The sequence below is a fragment of the Suricata suricatta genome, chromosome 1 (genome assembly GCF_006229205.1).
Source record: "Suricata suricatta isolate VVHF042 chromosome 1, meerkat_22Aug2017_6uvM2_HiC, whole genome shotgun sequence".
Classification (NCBI taxonomy): Eukaryota; Metazoa; Chordata; class Mammalia; order Carnivora; family Herpestidae; genus Suricata; species Suricata suricatta.
In genome coordinates, this window is record NC_043700.1 from 60491678 (window position 1) to 60511135 (window position 19458).

Here is a 19458-nt window from a genome sequence, read left to right on the forward strand (position 1 = left end):
TGAGGAACCTCCACACTGTTTTCCAGAGCAGCTGCACCAGTTTACATTGCCACCAACAGTGTAAGAGGGTGCCCATCTCTCCACACCCTCTCCAACATCTATAGTAGACCTCTTTTTTCCATTCCTTCACTTTCAGTCTATGTGTGTCCTTATATGTTAAGTAAGTCTCTTGTAGGCAGCACATATGTAAGTCCCATTTTATTTGTTTGTTTGTTTTGAGAGAGAGAGGGGGAGAGAGAGAGGGAGAAAGTGGAGGCAGAGGACAGCCACATGGAGAGGGAAAGAATTTGAAGCAGGCTCCACAGTCAGCACAGAGCCCAAAGCAAGACTTGATCTCATAACTGTGAGATCATGCCCTGAGTCAAAATCAAGAGTTGGACACTTAACCCACTGAGTCACCCAAGGTGGTCCTTGTTGTTTGTTTCGTTTTGTTTTGTTTTTTAGTCCATTTATTCACTCTATGTATTTGATTGGAGAATTTAGTCCATTTACATTTAAATTAATTATTGTTAGGTATGTGATTATTACCAGTTTGGTAATTATTTTCGAGCTGTTTTTGTATTTCCTTTATTCCTTTTTTCTTTCCAAATTTTTTGGTGGTTTGTTTATACTCATTTTTTTAAAATCTTTTGTGTATTTACTACAGGCTTTTTTTTTTTACTCATGGTCAACCATGAAGTTTGCATATAATAACTTATATTTGTATCATTTTAAGTTGATAAGAACTTCAGTTTGCATTTTAAAGCTTGACATTTTCACTTTCTTTCCTACATTGTGTATTTTTGATATTATATTTTACTTATCTTTATTTTTTGTATCCCTTAACTGATTTTGTAATCATAAGCATTTTTACTACTTTTGTCTTTAAATCTTCATACTAGTTTTATAAGAGATTAACCCCTACCTTTACTATAGATTTACCTTACCAATGAGATTTATTCTCTCATACGTGCTTTTGTTATTAATTAGTCCTCTTTCTTTTTTAGCTTTATTTTATATGAGCTTATTCTTAGTGAATTATAAAAATTATTGTAGCATTTGAAACCATGTAGCTGGAGGTAATAAATTTGGTAATATAAGGTTTAATAATCTCACTTTGTAACAAATAATGCTAATAATAAAATAATGCCACAGAATATATGATTTATCATTTATAAAATAGCAGATAGTTATCTCAACATAGGCAAATAGTTATCAAACATAAGACCAATGGATATAAGAAAAAGAGGCAGGAGGCGATGGGAGTTTGCCAAAGATAATCATACTATCCTGTAGTTTTCTAAAGGGCAGGTTATGTTTTACTGGCCTCTTTTCTAGCTGATACCAATTTTTTCCCCTGCTGATATTCCAAACTGTTGCTCCACACTTTTCCTAGTTAGGTCTGGCCCTTTCTTCCATTCCCAAAGGTGCCCTTTGTGCTAATAAAAGAATATCTGTTTCCTTTGTCTGGCCCCACATCTAGCTGCAGGGTTTTATGAGTAAAGACAAACTTAGTTCCCACTATCATCCTTGCTTTGTTCTTCTCAAACTAGACAAGAGAATAGAAAAACTATGCACAAGTGAATAGTAACTATGCACTTACTATGGAAGAATAGCAAATAGAGGAGAGAGAAATGGAAGAGCCCCTGCCTGTCACACAAAATGTTTGCATATATGCTTCTTTTTCTAACATAAATATACATTAAGAATGTGGCTCTACTTGTAATTCATAATTTTATGTGACTATATTTATTTAGATAGAATAATACTGTGGTTCTTAAGCATGTAAATAGAAAAGTTGTAGATCTTATGTTTATAGTCTTCTCTAACAAAATATCAATGTGAATTTTATATCAGTTCATTTAATTTCATATATATATAATAGACCTATATGTGAAGTTTATTTCTATATGGAAATATACAAGTTACACTGAACTTGTTTTAATGGAAATTCACAGATACAGCGATGAGGCTGACCTTTAGTGCCCTGAACTAATATGTTACAAATTAGAGATTTTGTGAGGATTTGAGAGTAATTTCTACAGAAAAACTAGAGCATTTCTGGCATTTCTGGGCATGAAGGAAGAGTGACGAGTGAAGATGAGGGCTGGAGGAGCTCAGGTGGCATACGGCCATTATGGTGGTGCCCAGCAAATAGAAGACTAGAGAAACAGACCTACTGGGGCTGGAGAAGCTTTCCAAAACAGTAGCTGAGAGTGACTGAGATATGTTGCTTAGCAGTGTACATTTCCATTTCTGTTTATTTCTGCTCCTGATATTCACTGTAATTGTAACCAAGCTTTGCATTTCGCCATTCCTCATCTCCAATTACATTTTCTGACTTGATGATATTAGCAGTAATACGGTTTTAAATATCATCTATATTCCAGCAACTCCAAAGTTTCTGTATCTAGTCCAGTCCTTTCTCTTGAGTTTCAAACTTGTGTATCCAACTGTCTATGGCACGTGTTTGCTGACTGACTAACAGATACCTGAACTTCTCATGTCTCTCACGCTCAGGCCTGCTCAGCCCATAGCGTTCACTGTCTCACCTGGACATAGCACCACTCATCCAGTTGCTCAAGGCCAAAACCTTAGGGTTGCATTTTGTGCTTTTCTCTTTTACCATATCAAATTAATCATGAAATCTTGATCCTTCTACCTTTAAAACCACCAATAATCTAATCACTCATCACTATCTCTATTGATACCACTCTGATCTGTCACCATTTAACTGGAGATGAAAGTAGTGAGTCATTAGGTATGCATGTATTCACCATTACATGACATCAAACTGTTTTCCAATTTTACATTTCTCCCCTCCTCCAGCAGTATATGAACATTCCACTTGCTCCATGTTTTCACCAACAGCCTTTCACACTTTAGCCTGGTGAGTGTGAAGTGGTATCTGACTGTGGTTTTAATTTGTATTCCCTGATCACTGAGGTCGATCCTTGTTTTTCTCTATTATTTGCCATTTGTTTTGTCTTTTTCATGAATTTCCTGTAATTGTGTCACTTGTTGAGGCTAATGGAATAAAAGTGAATAATTTGTGTGTGTTGCTTTTTTATACAAAATTTGAAAATGTAACCAAGAAACAGGTTGTGTGCATCTCCATCCTTGCAGACGTTGGACTTATACATTAAATATTAAATTATGTATTCCATTTATGTATACTTCACATGTTTTCAGATGCCATTTGAATAACTAGAGAGTAATTTTACTGTTAATTTTATAGCTTCTTCATTCAGTCACAGTCACTTTTCCTTACCTTTTTATATCAGAAAACACATCTGCATTAGCAGCTTGCTCCGTCTTTCAACCTTCCAGCTTGGTGGTTAATCAAATCAATCCATCAGCTTGCTTTCCATCCTTTCAATCTGTGGTATAGAGACAATGACGACAAGCCAGTGGTACTTGTCAAATTGCCAAGACCCCATAATTTCAGGAGGGTGTCTCTGGGTGAAGTAGATAACCAAGCCCTCAGAACCTCATTACCACTAACTCAAAGTAAAACACACAACATTTCACGGACCCATTTCCAACAACCATTTTTGTTAATAAAAATCTGTTAATTAGATCTAATTTCATTAAGGTTTTCATCTGCATAAAGTTTACTTAGAACCAGAGAATCCAGTGTGTTTGATTTCAATACTCTCATTAAAAATACTTAACTTTTGGGTTTGCCAGTGTCGGTTTCTTTCTTTTTCCTTTTTAATCTCTGTTGGTTTATTCACATGGAAATACTGGGTTACATAGATATTTTGCTTCCTTAAGAGCTTCGAGCACAGGTTTCTAATCAATAGGCAAAGAAAGAGGGAATTTCATATACTCTACATTGAAAAATATGTTTTCATTATTTTCTTTCTAAGATTTATGAGGTAGTTGATTTCCTAAAATAGTCCAAAGAATTTGCTTTTATGTCATCGTTAGGACTTAGGTAGTGATCATTCTTCTTCCAAACCTATGGAGAACCTTCAAATCATATTCACGTGAAAGAGAATGAATACCTGACATAAATCTACAGAGAAGCTGTGGATTTATGTTATGGTTGTCAGGTTGTTGATGAATCATTTATTTACTATAAGCACAGAGAAATGCCACTGCCACTCTCTATTTATACCCTGTATATGTTACTGCACTTAGAAGAGCCTTGGTAAAGCTTTCAAACATCTGGTTTCACTAAGATAGTTAACTCTTTGGTAAGAGACAGTAATGTTATGTGTTCACATAATACGTTACATTAAAAAATTATACAGGTACTCTGCTATTGGTCAAAAAATATTAACTAAAATATAAACATTTATTCACATGCATAAAATTAATGGATATCAGTGGCAGTTTCCATTAGTATCTTATTAATGATATGACATGTCATGATGTACGAGGTCTTCCGAGGGCATATGGAAGACAGCCCAGCTCTGGAGAAACTGTTGCTTCATATCCAAAGGAAGGTGGGCTTTGAGTTCACCTAAAAGGACCTCACTGAGATCAGGGGCATGCTGTTGGCCAATAAGGTGCAAGCGGCCAATGCTGTAGCTCCATGTGAAGTCACTGTGCTAGCCCAGAATACTGGTCCACGGCCCAAGAAGACCTCCTTCCTTCAGGCTTTAGGTATAACCACTAACATCTCCGGGAGCACTATTGAAATCCTGAGTGGCACACAGCTGATTAAGATGAGACACGAGGTGGGAGCCAGTGAAGCCATGCTGCTGAGCATCTCTTCTCCTCTGGGCTAATCACCCAGCAAGTATTTGACAGTGACAGCCTCTGCAACCTTGAAGTGCTTGGCAACACAGAGGAAGCCGCCTTCTTGCTTCCTGGAAGGTGTCCGTAATGTGGCCAGCATCTGTTTGCAGATCAGTCACCCAGCTGTTGCATCGCTATCCCATTTCGTCATCATAGATACAGCCAGGTCCTGGCGTTGTCTGTGTAGACTGATGACAGCTTCCCACTTGCTGAAAAGATCAAGACGCCTTCTTGGCCGATCCAGCTGCATTCATGGTAACTGCCCCCTTGGCTGTTGACACATAAACTCTCCCCCAACCCCTGCTCCTCCTGCTGCTGCGGCGCCAGCCAAGGTGGAAGCAAAGGAAGAGTCCAAGGAGTTGGAGGAGAATATGGGATTCGGTCTCTGAGTAATTATCAAAAAGCAACCAACTCAACCAGCCAGCTGTGTTTGTGAAACAAGGAAATTAAGATTTACTTCACTATACTAGTAATGATAAGTTTATATATATAACATGTATTTAGAAATAGATGTGTGAATGTCAATTCATAACACGTATCTGTTAAATTTTCTGGAATTGGGAATAAGAGACCTGTATATGGGATGCCCAACTCTATTATCTCTTGTCTGAGTTTCTTAATAAAAATTATTTAACTTCTCTGACTTCGATATTGTTCATAAAACTGGACATATGATGACAATCATTTGGAGAACTAGGAAAGTACTAAACCTACAAAAACAAAAACAAAACAGCAAAAACAAACTTTGTAAATCAAAATATTTGATTGTAAAGTCCTGGGAAGTGCCATGTTTATTTTTTTTTATAAAGTTGATGCTTTACATTATATTTACTACAGAATCTTTTAAAAGTTCAAATAAAGAGCTATTAATGAGGTAATAGTAATATGTAGTTTATCTTTTGAATGAAAAATAGTTAACAGTCTTTCAGGTAGTATTTTAGATTTTATTAAATGTAATAGTTTTTTGACCTCACTCTATATCATACTGCCAGATACTTGAGTCTTGGTTTTATCTAAGCATATACCTCTTTGGTTCCTTAAGCTTGTGGCAGTCTTAACTCTGTTAAGTAGATTTATTATTCTGGCTTTACTTGTATATTAAAGAAAACTTTATTATAAGTTTTACCCAGTAATAGATGAATATAGATGAATTAAGCATACATTATGATAAATATTTAAGAAATCCAATACCACAATAAGTATTTTGACATTTCCTCTGTGGCTATAGCTCTAAAAGATTTGTCTTAGTTGGTGATGACTTATAGTACATAAATAATTTACTTTGGATTTTAGAGTTGTCCATATAACCAAAGAAATTGCTAACTAAATTAATTTTATTTGTATGCAGCATCTAGATTGAGAGTCCTGAAACTTGGTTGAGTTATTGGCCACTTATGAGAATTGACATATTTTTCTCTACGGAAGAGTATGCAAACTCTGAGACACTGGGTGTTTTGCATGAGATTTCAGAAGATTCCCAGATCCCTGTTGATGTCCATTGATTCATGAAACTCATATTAGGGTATCTTGCTTGAGTAATTATTCATTTTCTTTTTCTTTTTAATTGAGATATAATCTAATGTGATATATTAGTTTGAGGTATACAAATACTAATTTGATGTTTGTAGATATTGCAAAATGACCATCACAGTCAGTTTCATTAACATCCTTCATCATACATAGTTACAATATTGTAATGGTTTTTAAATGAGATCTTAAAAAAGTCTCACCACAGGTACAAAAATTTTGAGCAGTTAATTTTTATTTTAAAAAGCAAATACTTAAACATGTGGATACGATTTGTAACACACAAAAGTGAAAAGGGAAGTTTTCTATAGCCCCATTTAGAGGTGATCACTGTTCTCTTGTCAATACCCATGCCATCAAATATTCTTACACAGCTTCACCTGTAACTGGTGTTAGATCATTGAACTGAAATATCGTAGTTTTTAAACCAGTCTCCTTGCTGTTAAATATTTAGCATGCTTATTTTTTTGATATTATAACCCAACCACAGTGAGCTTGCTCATGGCTAGAGAAAAATTTCTAGAAGTAGAAGTGTAGAATAAAAGATACAAACTTTTTTTTAAGGTTTCAGATTAAATTTTTCTCTGGAGATGTTTTACTAACTTCAATTATTACCAGGAGTTGATATCCTAGGTCTCACTTCCCTGAATTCTTGCCCCTCCTACATATTACTACTTAAATAAAAGTCTTTGCAGATTCTGAATGTGAAACCTAATAAACTAAATTTATTGTAATTTCATGATTACTAAATGGACTTGAAAAAATCAAGCTACACTGTCTATGATTTATACAGTAGCAAAAGTATCTATGACATTTAGGGTCTAGTCACCACAAATGTGGCAAGAGAGTTGAAGCCTCAGAATTATGGCAGCTTTTCTACTAATGATACTTTGAGGTATCATTAAAGGAGGGATCAATAAAATAATTAAACACACAGGTGTTAGCTAGACTTTGTATCTCAGTTTTAAGGCATAGTGGCTATAAGATCATAGACAAATGATGTAATAGCTCTGAAACTTTGTATACTCCTGTGAAAATAGAGGTGATGTTATTGCCTATTTCATAGAAATTTTTGTGAAGGTTAAATACTGCAAATCAGGATCATATAGCATGGTGTTTGGTATATACTAAGAGCTCAATATAAATTTATGATTCTTCTTTGCTGATCTTGGCAGCCATCTTTATCACAGCATGCTGCAAACCAAAAAGTAATTTGGGCACTGAAGGTTTATTTCATTATCGTATAATCATTTGGGGGTATTTTAATCTCAAAAAGATTTTTTGTTGTGCTTGGTGTTTTGATTATATTCTGAAGTCATTTTTTAATGAAGCTGATGGGAAGCAAATCACATTTTAACGTATTAAATTGGATGCAAAAATGAATAATGAAACGTACGGAGGTGGGAACTAAGCGGGGATTACAAGGCATGTTTTTGACTCCTCAGCATATTTGCCTTAGAGGAATCACTGTGCCTCCTACACATATTTCAGTTGTTTTTTAAAGTAAGATTTTGAGAAGGATACTTTTAACAAAATATCTCTGAATTTGGACATCCTTTTTCTCTTAGACATAATACACCCATTTTCTAGGAGTCAACATGCATGGGAATTTTAGTCAGCATAATATAAAGCAACAATCTCCCCCTTCAGTCTCTTGCTCCAGAGGCAGTTACTGGAACCCATTTCTGCCTTTACTTGTCTTGGTGACTGGGTTCATGAATTTTCATTACTTACACTTCTAATGCTTGCAATATTCTTTGATTCCCACAGACATAGATGAAATTTAGCTCATTTATATACCCACCCCAACCATCACTGTTCTCTCCATATACTCTTATTTTTTTTTAAGTTTTCTTTAGTCTTTATTTATTTTAAAAAATTTTTTTTAATGTTTTTTATTTTATTTTTGATACAGGGAGAGACAGAGCATGAGAGGGGGAGGGTCAGAGAGAGAAGGAGACACAGAACCGGAAGCAGGCTCCAGGCTCTGAGCCAGCTGTCAGCACAGAGCCTGACGCGGGGCTCGAACCCACGAACCTGAGATCTGACCTGAGCCGAAGTCGGAGGCTTAACCGACTGAGCCACCCAGGCGCCCCTGTTTATTTTTGAGACATAGAGAGAGACAGAGTGAGAGCAGGAAAGGGACAGAGAGAGAGGGAGACACAGAACCTGAAACAGGCTCCAGGCTCTGAGCTGTCAGCACAGAGCCGATGCAGGGCTCGAACTCACAAAACCGTGAGAGCGTGACCTGAGCCGAAGAGGGCTGCTTAACTGACTGAGCCACCCAGGTGTCCCATATCCCCATGTACTCTAATATTTTAAATGGAATTGTTGTGATTGGCTAGTCTATTAACAACTTTTAGTACATACAGAATCTCTTGTATCTTGGTCCATGAACAGCAGATATAAACTTTTGACTCTTTACTACAAAATATAGATTTTTGTGGTGGAGGGTTGTCTTTCCCTTCTTACAGGTTTTTTACTTGTAGACCAAAATACAACAGCACATATTACATACTCAAAATTATCTTCTCATACCGTCTTCTTCTCTTCCATTTACCTACCTCATCTTCTGATAATTTTCACCCCACCATTCTAATCTCACTTTCTCAGCTGGAAATGCCCTCTCAAAGATATACTGAGTCACTCATGCTGAAAGTTATGCTGAAGTTATTATCAGTCCTGCACAAATTTATTATGTGTGATACTATATTAATAGGTAAATAGAGCCTTTTATAAACCTTAACTCCTCCACAATGTTATTTTCTCATGCCTTCGTGCATACTCCACAGTGCCTAATACCATTCTGGACACTCAACAAACATCCCACAAAGCTGTTTAGTTGTAATTAAAAGTCATTACACTCACACATAGTTCTGATTAGGGTGAATCTTTTGAGTTAAAGTGAACTTTTCACAGAAAATACTTCTGTAACAGGTAGTTTGATCTTGAAGAAGGATGAAAACAGATGGTAGATTATTCGACAAGGTTATTGGAGAGCCCCTTTTCATCTTCACTGACAGAGTGTTTGATAAGAATAAAGTTTAGTTTTAAGAAGAATATTAAAAATGCTTTTATTGTGTCTGAAGGTTACAGAAAACAGAAAATAATGCATAAGGTTCTGCTCTAAATTTTTTTAGAAAAAACAAGCTAGATTCTTATTTTTCTCCCCAAATGCCATCTTTGATGGGGGAATACATATTGTGTTCTAGGAGATATTATAATTATTATAGTAAAATAATCTTCTTTTTGAGTATTGTAATAGTGTTATATGGTAACAAATGGTAGCTACACTTGTGGAGAGCACAGCATAATGTGTGGAGTCATCAAATCACAGTGTGGCACACCTGAAACTAATGTAACAGTGTCAACTATGCTTCAGTTAAAAAAATCAAATTCCAAATTTAAAATGGATTCATTTTATAAAATATTCAGAGTATTCAGATATACTATTATTTATAAATAGAGAAGATAGTAACATATGTCTTATTACATATTACTTGGTCTGTTGTCTATTGTCTTCTAATTGGTTTTTGCTTTTACAGGGGTTTTTGCTGCTGACTATTTTCAGTTTGTCAGTTGCAAAATCCCTGTGAAATTTAGAAATCATAAAGGAGAAGAAAACACTTTTTCAGAAATTGCTTTCTCAAAAAATACAATGTTAAATGTTGTTAAAAAATCTCACATCCACGGAAAATAAAATCTTTAAAGAAATATCTATGGATTTAGAAAACAATGGTTTCTATATAATGAAATACTACTTGGCAATGAGAAAGAATGAAATCTTCCCATTTGCAACAATGTGGATGGAATTGGAGGGTCTTATGCTAAATGAAATAAGTCAGAGAAAGACAGATATAGGTTTTCACTCATATGTGGAATTTGAGAAACTCAACGGAAGAACATGGGGGAAGTGGAAGGGGAAAATAGTCTTCTTGATGGAGGGTACAGAGGGAAAGGGAAAATGGGTGATGGGCATTGAGGAGGGCCCTTGCTGGGATGAGCACTGGGTGTTGTATGTAAGCAACGAATCACAGGAATCTACTCCTGAAACCAATAGCACACTGCACACACTGTCTGTTAGCTAACTTGACAATAAATTATATTTAGAAAAAAATAAAAATAGCATTTGAAAGTATGAAATCCCTGACACATTTCTCATATGACTTTAATGGCTGTTACCTACAAATCCTAGAGTAACTAAAAAATTACCCCAAGTAATACTATTCAAGCAAACCTAAGTTTATCACTTATTAACCAATAATGTTACTACAAATCAATATGAGGAAGGTGAAATTTAATAAGCTTTAATATGTCCAGTAATATATGACCACAGATATTTTTTGATAGCAGTGCTGCCCAATAGAGCTTCCTGCCACCAAGGAAATCTTTTGGTCTTCAGTGTATGATGAGGTGGTAAGTAGTCACATGCAGCTGTTGAGTGCTTGACAGGTGGCTAGAGTAGATGAAAAAGTGAACTTTAATTTCATTTATCTAACCACAAGTAGTTAGTGATTAATATATTGGACAATGTCGTCTTAGAAAAAAAAGGAGACCTTGGATACAGTATCAGTCTCCCGGCAGGAAACACATTGTACAATCAACAGGATTTAACTAAAGAGAAAAATAGTGACAACATATTGTGCTTTTATGGCACTGTATAAGTAAAATACATGAGAAAATAGGTCAAAGAATGGAAAAGAATAATTGGGAATTGTTGTAAGTCTCTTAGACAACAACATAAAGAATAGTATAAAGGACAGCTTTCAACATATGGTGCTGGGACAATCAGATGTCCATAGGCAATTAAATTAACTTTGATATATACCTCACACCTTATATAAAATTATCTCAAAATGGATTGTGTTCCTAGGTACTTAATGTAAAACTCTAAAACTTCCGTAAGAACCCAGAGGAAAAAATCATTTTTTCTTTTTGCTAGGCAAAGAGTTATTAAATGTGATATAAAAAGTATACTCTAAAAGAGAAAAAAGATAAGTTAGACTTTATAAAAAAATGAATATTTTGCTCTTGTAAAAAGCTTGACTGAAAAGGCTCCAGAAAAGACCTGCATACCAAAGTAGGTACAGGAGTAAAGGAAATAAAAAAGCAAAGGGAAAGCCCAGAGACTGCACCTGCTGAATGCTGTTTTACCCAGAGTTGATGGGGCCAGAGAGTCTAATGATATTATCATCACCCAAGACGAGCTGAAACGCTAGGAGAGAGGCTTTCCAGGAGAAGCTGCATTTGATAAGAAAAGTAGCCACTGGCAAAACTACAGTGAGATAGGAGGTACCCCAAGAAATAAATCACCTGCCTCTAACATTTGCTCTCAACTCTACTGCTTTTACTTCCCAGGTAGGATCTAGAGAGTGTGGGAGCCTGCATTTTATAGTCCACAGAGGTTATCTCCTTCTCTGCATACAAGGGAGAGAAAGAGCAAGGTGGCTGGGGAGAATCCTCTTCAGAAGCTACTATCTAATGAAACTTGGCAGGCCAGGAAGGAATGACAGGAAATCTTCAATGTGATGAATAAAAAAAAAAACATGCAGCCAAGAATCCTTAATCCAGCAAGCCTGTCATTCAAAATAGAAGGAGAGATAAAGGTGTTCCCAAATAAACAAAAATTGAGAGAATTCATGACCACCAAACCAGCCCTACCAGAAATCCTAAGAGGGACTCTATGAGGGAAATGTTGCAAAGAATACAAGGTGCCAGAGACACCACTATAAACATGAATTCTATGGAGAACACAATGACTCTACACCCACATTTTTCAGTAATAACACTAAATGTCAATGGACTGAATGCTCCAACCAAATGACACAGGGTAGCAGAATGGATAAAAAAACAAAATCCATCTATTTGATGTCTACAAGAGACTCATTTTCGACCTGAAGATACCTTCAGGTTGAAAGTAAAGGGATGGAGAAATATCTATCATGCGACTGGAAGCCAAAAGAAAGCTGGAGTAGCCATACTTATATCAGACAAACTGGGCTTTAAAGTAAAGGCAGTAACAAGAGATGAAGAAGGACATTATATAATAATTACAGGGTCTCTCTCTTTACGAGTCAGTTTCTATTCATGTTCTTTGATTAACTTCAGAAAAATGCATTCCTGATATAGGAATTCAAAGGCCCATAGTCACCATATCTTTTCAGAAGTAAAGTCAATTCAGTCATAATCTTACCTGTATCTTAGATTGTACTGAAGGTCTGGGTGTTTAACTTTTTCCCAGAGCTTTGTTTGTAACCTTGACTAATGTCCAAAACTCCCTCTGGAGAAAGCTTGGGAAGATTTGCAGTGTATACTTGTTGCTGTGTTGCAGTTTTTTAAAACAACTAAGCATCCTCCTACGTTAATATGTTGCAGGTATGTAAACTGACTTAGGCTCAGGGTTAAGTTAAGGGGTGTGAAACTCCAATAGTGACTAGAGTCAAATTTATCCCCACCACACATAAGAACTTTATTTCATATTTTATCTGGAACCTAGGTGAATACTTCCATGCTCATAGTATTGGCTTAGTCCAGTGTCACACTTCCTCTTACTATACCTTAGGTTATTTTCCAACACCCCCCTTGGGTCTTGCCAAATGAAGTTATCAAAGATCCTGCAATTCCTTCACTCTATACAGTTTCTCATTTTGGAAAGGACTATGCACTTTTGCCTCTATTTAGTACTCAAATATAATTCTCATTATTAGATTGGAGACCAGGATGGATGATGGTGATGCTGGATTTTGAGAATAATCAGTATCCTCCTTTGAGGCAGCTGCCCAAAGTCACTGAGACATTTCTTTGCAATGAAGACTGGTTTGGTGAGCTGACATTGAGTAGCTGCTGCCGTTGCCAAGAACATTTCAGGAGTATCTAAATCTCTATTACTGTGGCTGTACTTCCCAAAAAGTTTTCTTCCCTTAGCATGACTGATTTGGCGAGCTGTCCATTTCACTAACATTGCAATTCTGCCTTTCCTACACTCAGACTTGGGTTTGATCCTTAGTGTTGTTTGCCCTGTGCCACTAAAAATAATGGAGTTGTTAAGGCTGCTATTAACATTTTCCGCATACCCACCTGTGACACGAATTGAGCATTCAATGTTTGGAACATATACTTACCTTTGTATAAACTCTCCAGAATAGTCAGAAGCAGTCATCACATCCCATAATCTTTGCAATCACCATTTTTTTTTGCCTTGGCAACTAAGTACATCAATGAGTTGTACTCAATTTCATGCCATTCTAGTAAAAAGAAATGGAAAGTTGTGATGCCACTATAGCAGTTTATCATTCTGCTGACATATATGAGAGCAAACCAGTCAGAATCCTGCTCATGACACCAAAATTGTATCAGGGTCGTGGCAGAAACAGCATATTCATAATGGTTTTACTAAGAATAATTTAAAGAAGTCAGAGGGAAGTGAACTGAAAGAGATGGTGAGGCAGCCCATGGGTAATTATAGTGGGAATCCTGGGAGCAACAGCAAAGAAATCAGTGCATCTGGAGAGACCTGGGAAAATTGAAATATCACTCAACAGGTGTTCTAGTTAAAGAGAATATCAACTACTGTTAGAAACGTAATGAAACAGAGTGGAGAGGGGCGCCTGGGTGGCTCAGTCAGTTAAGCATCCGGCTTTGGCTCAGGCCATGATCTCGCAGTTAGTGGGTTTGAGCCCCGTATGGGGCTCTGTGCTGACAACTAGCTAAGAGCCTGGAGCCTGTTTCGGATTCTGTGTCTCCCTCTCTCTCTGACCCTCCCCTTCTCGTGCTGTCTCTCTCTGTCTCTCAAAATAAATAACTAAATAAAAAATAAAATAAAGAAACAGAGTGGAGATTGGGAAAGTAAATACCATGACCTCAGTTTCCTCAACCCTCCATACCCTTGCTGTGCCTGGTGCTTACCACACCCGGCCAAAGTCGGAGGATACAGCAGGCCTACTGCTGCACTCTATGCTGTGTCTTAGGATACAGAGCAGAGTAGGGAAGGGCAGAGAATGGAAGAGAGAGAGGCCAACAGGAAATAATGAGCACATTTTCGAAGCCTCTCAGACAGTTTTTGAGAAAGCAATGTTAACTTCTCTTGTGGCTACAGATTTTAAAGTTAAAACTCAAGGATCTAGCTTAGTAATAAATATTGCAATATAACTTAGATGCCATCGGCAACTTGTCCTTTTATATGAAAAGTATTATGATGAGCCCATTGTTATTGGGTAAGCAAAATATTTGCATTTGGGATGTATTACTGTGGTAAGCCAAAGTAACTATAAAATGAAGATGGTTCAGTTTACCAGGAATAGAAATAATTTGGATATAATATTGTATTAGTTTCAGATGTCCAGCATAATTATTTGATATTTATATACATTATCAAATGGTCACCACAATAAGTTTAATTGGCATCCATCACCACACAGAGTTAACAAACCAGTTTTGTCTCATGATGAGAACATTTTTAAATATATTTTATTGTCAAATTGGTATCCATCTCATTCCAATAAGTGCCCTCCTCAATGCCCATCACCCACTTTCCTCTCTCCCCCACCCTTCCATCAACACTGTTTGATCTCATTATCTGAGAGTCTCTTATGGTTTGCCTCCCGCCCTCTCTCTAACTTTTTTCCCCTTCGCCTCCCCCATGGTCAACTGTTAAGTTTCTTAAGATCCACATGCGAGTGAAAACATATGGTATCTGCCTTTCTCTGACTGACTTACCTCACTTGGCATAATACAATACACTCCAGTACCATGCACATCGCTGCAAATGGCCAGATTTCATTCTTTCTCATTGCCAAGTACTGTTCCATTGTATATATAACCCACATCTTCTTTATCCATTCATCAGTTGATGGACATTCAGGCTCTTTCCATGATTTGGCTATTGAAAGTGCTGCTGTGGACATTCAGGTATGTGTGCCACTATCCATCAGCATTCCTGTATCCCTTGGGCGAATTCCTAACAGTGCTATTGCTGGGTCATAGGGGAGTTCAATTGTTAATTTTTTAAGGAACCTCCACACTGGTTTCCAGAGTGGCTACACCAGTTTGCATTCCCACCAACAGTGTAAGAGGGTGCTTGTTTCTCCACACCCTCTCCAGCATCTATAGTCTCCTGATTTGTTCATTTTAGCCACTCTAACTGGTGTGAGGTGGTATCTCAATGTGATAGATTTGTATTTTCTGATGATGAGTGGTACTGAGAATTATTTCATGTGTCTGTTGGCTATCTGGATGTCTTCTTTGGATAAGTGTCTATTCATATCTTCTTTCCATTTCTCCACTGGATTATTTGTTTTTCAGGTGTGGTGTCTGTCAATTCCTTATAGATTTTGGATACTAGCCCTTTATCTGATATGTCATTGGCAACTATCTTTTCTCATTCAGTCATTTGCCCATTAGTTTTCTTGACTGTTTCCTTTGCAGTGAAGAAGTTTTTATCTTTTTTTTTTCATTTTTCAGACTTTGTTTTATTTTTTTACACTAATAACAAAATGGTTTTTTTTGAATAGTTTATTGTCAAATTGGTTTCCATACAACACCCAGTGCTCTTCCCCACAAGTGCCCTCCACCATCACCACCACCCCATTCCCCCCTTTCCCTTCAACTCTCAGTTCATTTTCAGCATCCAATGGTCTCTCAAGTTTTGTTTCTCTCTCTCTCTCCCCAACTCTCTTTCCCTCTTCCCCTCCCCCTGGTCCACCATTATTAGGTTTCTCCTGTTTTCCTGTTAGACCTATGAGTGCAAACATATGGTATCTGTCTTTCTCTGCCTGACTTATTTCGCTTAGCATGACAGCCTCAAGGTCCATCCACTTTCCTACAAATGGCCATATGTCATTCATTCTCATTGCCATGTAGTACTCCATCGTGAATATATACCACATCTTCTTGATCCACTCATCAGGTGATGGACATTTAGGATTTTTCCATGTTTTGGCTATTGTTGACATTGCTGCTATGAACATTGGGGTACATGTGCTCCTATGTATCAGCATTTCTGTCTCTCTTGGGTAAATCCCTAGCAGTGCTATTGCTAGGTCATAAGGGAGTTCTATGGATAGTTTTTTGAGGAACCTCCACACTGTTTTCCAGAGTGGCTGCACCAGTTCACATTCCCACCAACAGTGTAGGAGGGTGCCCGTCTCTCCCCACCCTCGCCAGCATCTATAGTCTCTTGATTTGTTCATTTTAGCCACTGTGACTGGTGTGAGGTAGTATCTCAGTGTGGTTTTGATTTGTGTTTCGAAGCTTTTTATCTTGATGAGGTTCCAATAGTTCATTTTTGCTTTTGATTACTTTGCCTTCGGAGATGTGTCAAGTAAGAAATTGCTGTGGTTCAGGTAAAAGAGGTTGTTTCCTGCTTTCTTCTCTAGGGTTTTGATGGTCTCCTTTCTCACATTCAGGTCCTTCATCCACTGAGTTTATTTTTGTATATGGTATAAGAAAGTGATCTAGTTTCATTCTTCTGCATGTTGCTGTCCAGTTCACCCAGCACCATCTGTTATAGAGGCTGTCTTTTTTTCATTGTATACTCGTTCCTGATTTGTCACAGATTAATTGGCCATACATTTGTGGGTTCAGTTCTGGGTTCTCTATTTCATTGGTCTATATGTCTGTTTTTGTGCCAATACCAAACTGTCTTGATGATGACAGCTTTGTAGTAGAGGCTAAGGTCTGGGATTGTGGTGCCTCCCGTTTTGGTTTTCTTCTTCAATACTACTTTGGCTCTTTGGGGTCTTTTGTGGTTCCATAAATTTTAGGATTGTTGTAGTTTTGAGAAGAATGCTGGTGCAATTTTGATTGGAATTGCGTTGAATGTGTAGATTGCTTTGGGTAGTATTGATATTTTAACAACATTTATTCTTCCAATCCATGATCATGGAATGTTTTCTCTATTTCTTTGTGTCTTCTTCAATTTCCTTCATAAGTTTTCTATAGTTTTTAGCATACATGTTTTTTACACGTTTGGTTAGGTTTATTCCTTGATATTTTATGTTTCCTGGTGCAATTGCAAATAGGGACAGAATCTTTATTTCTCTTTCTGTTGCTTCATTATTGGTGTATAAAAGTGCAACAGATTTTTGTATATTGATTTTGTATCCTGCAACTTTGCTGAATTCGGGGATCACTTCTAGCAGACTTTTGGTGGAGTCTGTCAGGTTTTCCATGTAGAGTATCATGTCGTCTGCAAAAAGTGAAAGTTTGACTTCAATTTTGGCAATTCTCATGCCTTTTATTTGATTTTGTTGTCCGATTGCGATGCGAGGGCCTCCAACACTATGTAAAACAACAGTGGTGAGAGTGAACATCCTTGTCGGGTTCCTGATCTCTGGGAGAAAGATCTCAGTTTCCCCATTGAGGATGATATTTGTTGTGAGCTTTTCATTAATGGACTTTATGATGTTTACATATGTTCTTTCTATCCCAACTTTCTCTAGGGTTTTTATTAAGAAAAAATGCTGTATTTTGTCAAATGCTTTTTCTGCATCTATTGACAGGATCATGTTGTTCTTTTGTTAATGTGATGTGTCACATTGATTGATTTGCAAATATTGAACCATCCCTGCAATCCAGGAACAAATCCCACTTGATCATGGTGGATAATTCTTTTCGTATGCTGTTGAATTCAATTTACTAGTATCTTGTTGAGGATTTTTGCATCCATATTCATCAAGGATATTGTCCTGTAGTTCTCTTTTTTTTGCTGGGTCTCTGTCTGGTTTGGGAATCAAAGTGGTGCTGGCTTTGTAAAATGAGTCCGCAAGTTCCTTCCATTTCTATTTTTTTGACAGCTTGTGAAGGACAGGTATTAACTCGATTTTAAATATCTCATAGAATTCTCCAGGGAAGCAATCTGGTCCCGGGCTCTTATTTGTTGGGAGATTTTTGGTAACAGATTCAGTTTCTTCACTACTTATGAATCTGTTTAAATTTTCTATTTCTTCTCATTTGAGTTTTGGTAGTGTGTGGAAGTTTTAGAATTTGTCCATTTCTTCTAGGTTGTCCAGTTTGTTGCATATAATTTTTCATAGTATTCTCTGATAATTGCTTGTATTTCTGAAGGATTGGTTATATTAAATCCCTTTTCATTTGTGATTTTATCTATTTAGGTCCTCTTTTTTTTTTTTTTTTTGAGAAGCCTGGTTAGAGGCTTATCAATTTTGTTTATTTAAAAAAATAATTATATACATGTAATAAGTAGTATTTTCTCCCACCCCATGGCTTACATTTTTTTTCTATTTTTTTTACTGAGAGAGAGAGAGAGAGAGAGAAGAGAGAACATGCACACGTGTGCTGTGGGAAGGGTCACAGAGAGAAAGATCATCTTAAGCAGGCTCCATTCTCAGTGTGAAGTCCCGACATGGGGCTCGATCACAAAACCCTGGAATCATGACCCATTTTTCTATCCAAAGTTTTGATTACTAGATTTATAATAAACCTTGAAATCTGGTAATCCAAGTTCCTCAACTTTGTTCTCATTTAAATTTGAATCAAAGTGAGGATTCTGAATATTTGCATATGAACATTATAATTTGTCAATTTTTATACAAAAATTTTAATTTTGAAATGTAATTGCATTGGATCTATAAATTTTTATTGTAATTGTACTGGATCTATGAATTTAGAAAGAACTGATCTAACAGTATTGATACTCTAAAAACATAACAGATTTATCAATTTATTTTCTTTATTTTCTCTCAGCAAAGTTTTGTATTTTTCAATGTACCGATTTTACGTATACTGTAATTTATCTCTAAGTGTTTTTTCGGGGGATGGTACTTTTGAAAATTACATTTTATCATTGTTTGTGGTCAGTATATAATACAATTGATTTTTTTTGTATATGAATTTTCAAATCTATAATTTGTCTTAACTCACTTAGTTCCAATTGCTTTTTGTGAGATTCCTAAGTCTTGTCCACTTACCTGATCATATTTTCTGGACACAAAGAAAACAATGACTGAAAATTATGAGAATGATCATTCTTGTCTTCTTTCTGATCATAGGGAAGAAAGTATTTAAGTTGTTTTTTTTTATCATTAAGTGTGGTGTAAACTAGGTTTTTTAAAAAGCATTTTTAAATTTAATTTTGTAATTTAATTCAAAGTTTTTAAATATTTACTTATTTATTTTGGGTTTTATAAAATTATTTTTCCCAAGGTTTTGTTTAAATACCAGACAGTTAACATACAGTGTAATATT

The 19458-nt window shown here is 36.3% G+C and overlaps 1 pseudogene; it reads left to right on the forward strand.

Moving 5' to 3' along the window:
• Positions 1-5117, forward strand: part of LOC115301022 — an 18804-nt pseudogene extending 13687 nt beyond the window's left edge.
• Positions 5118-19458: the final 14341 nt, after the last annotated feature.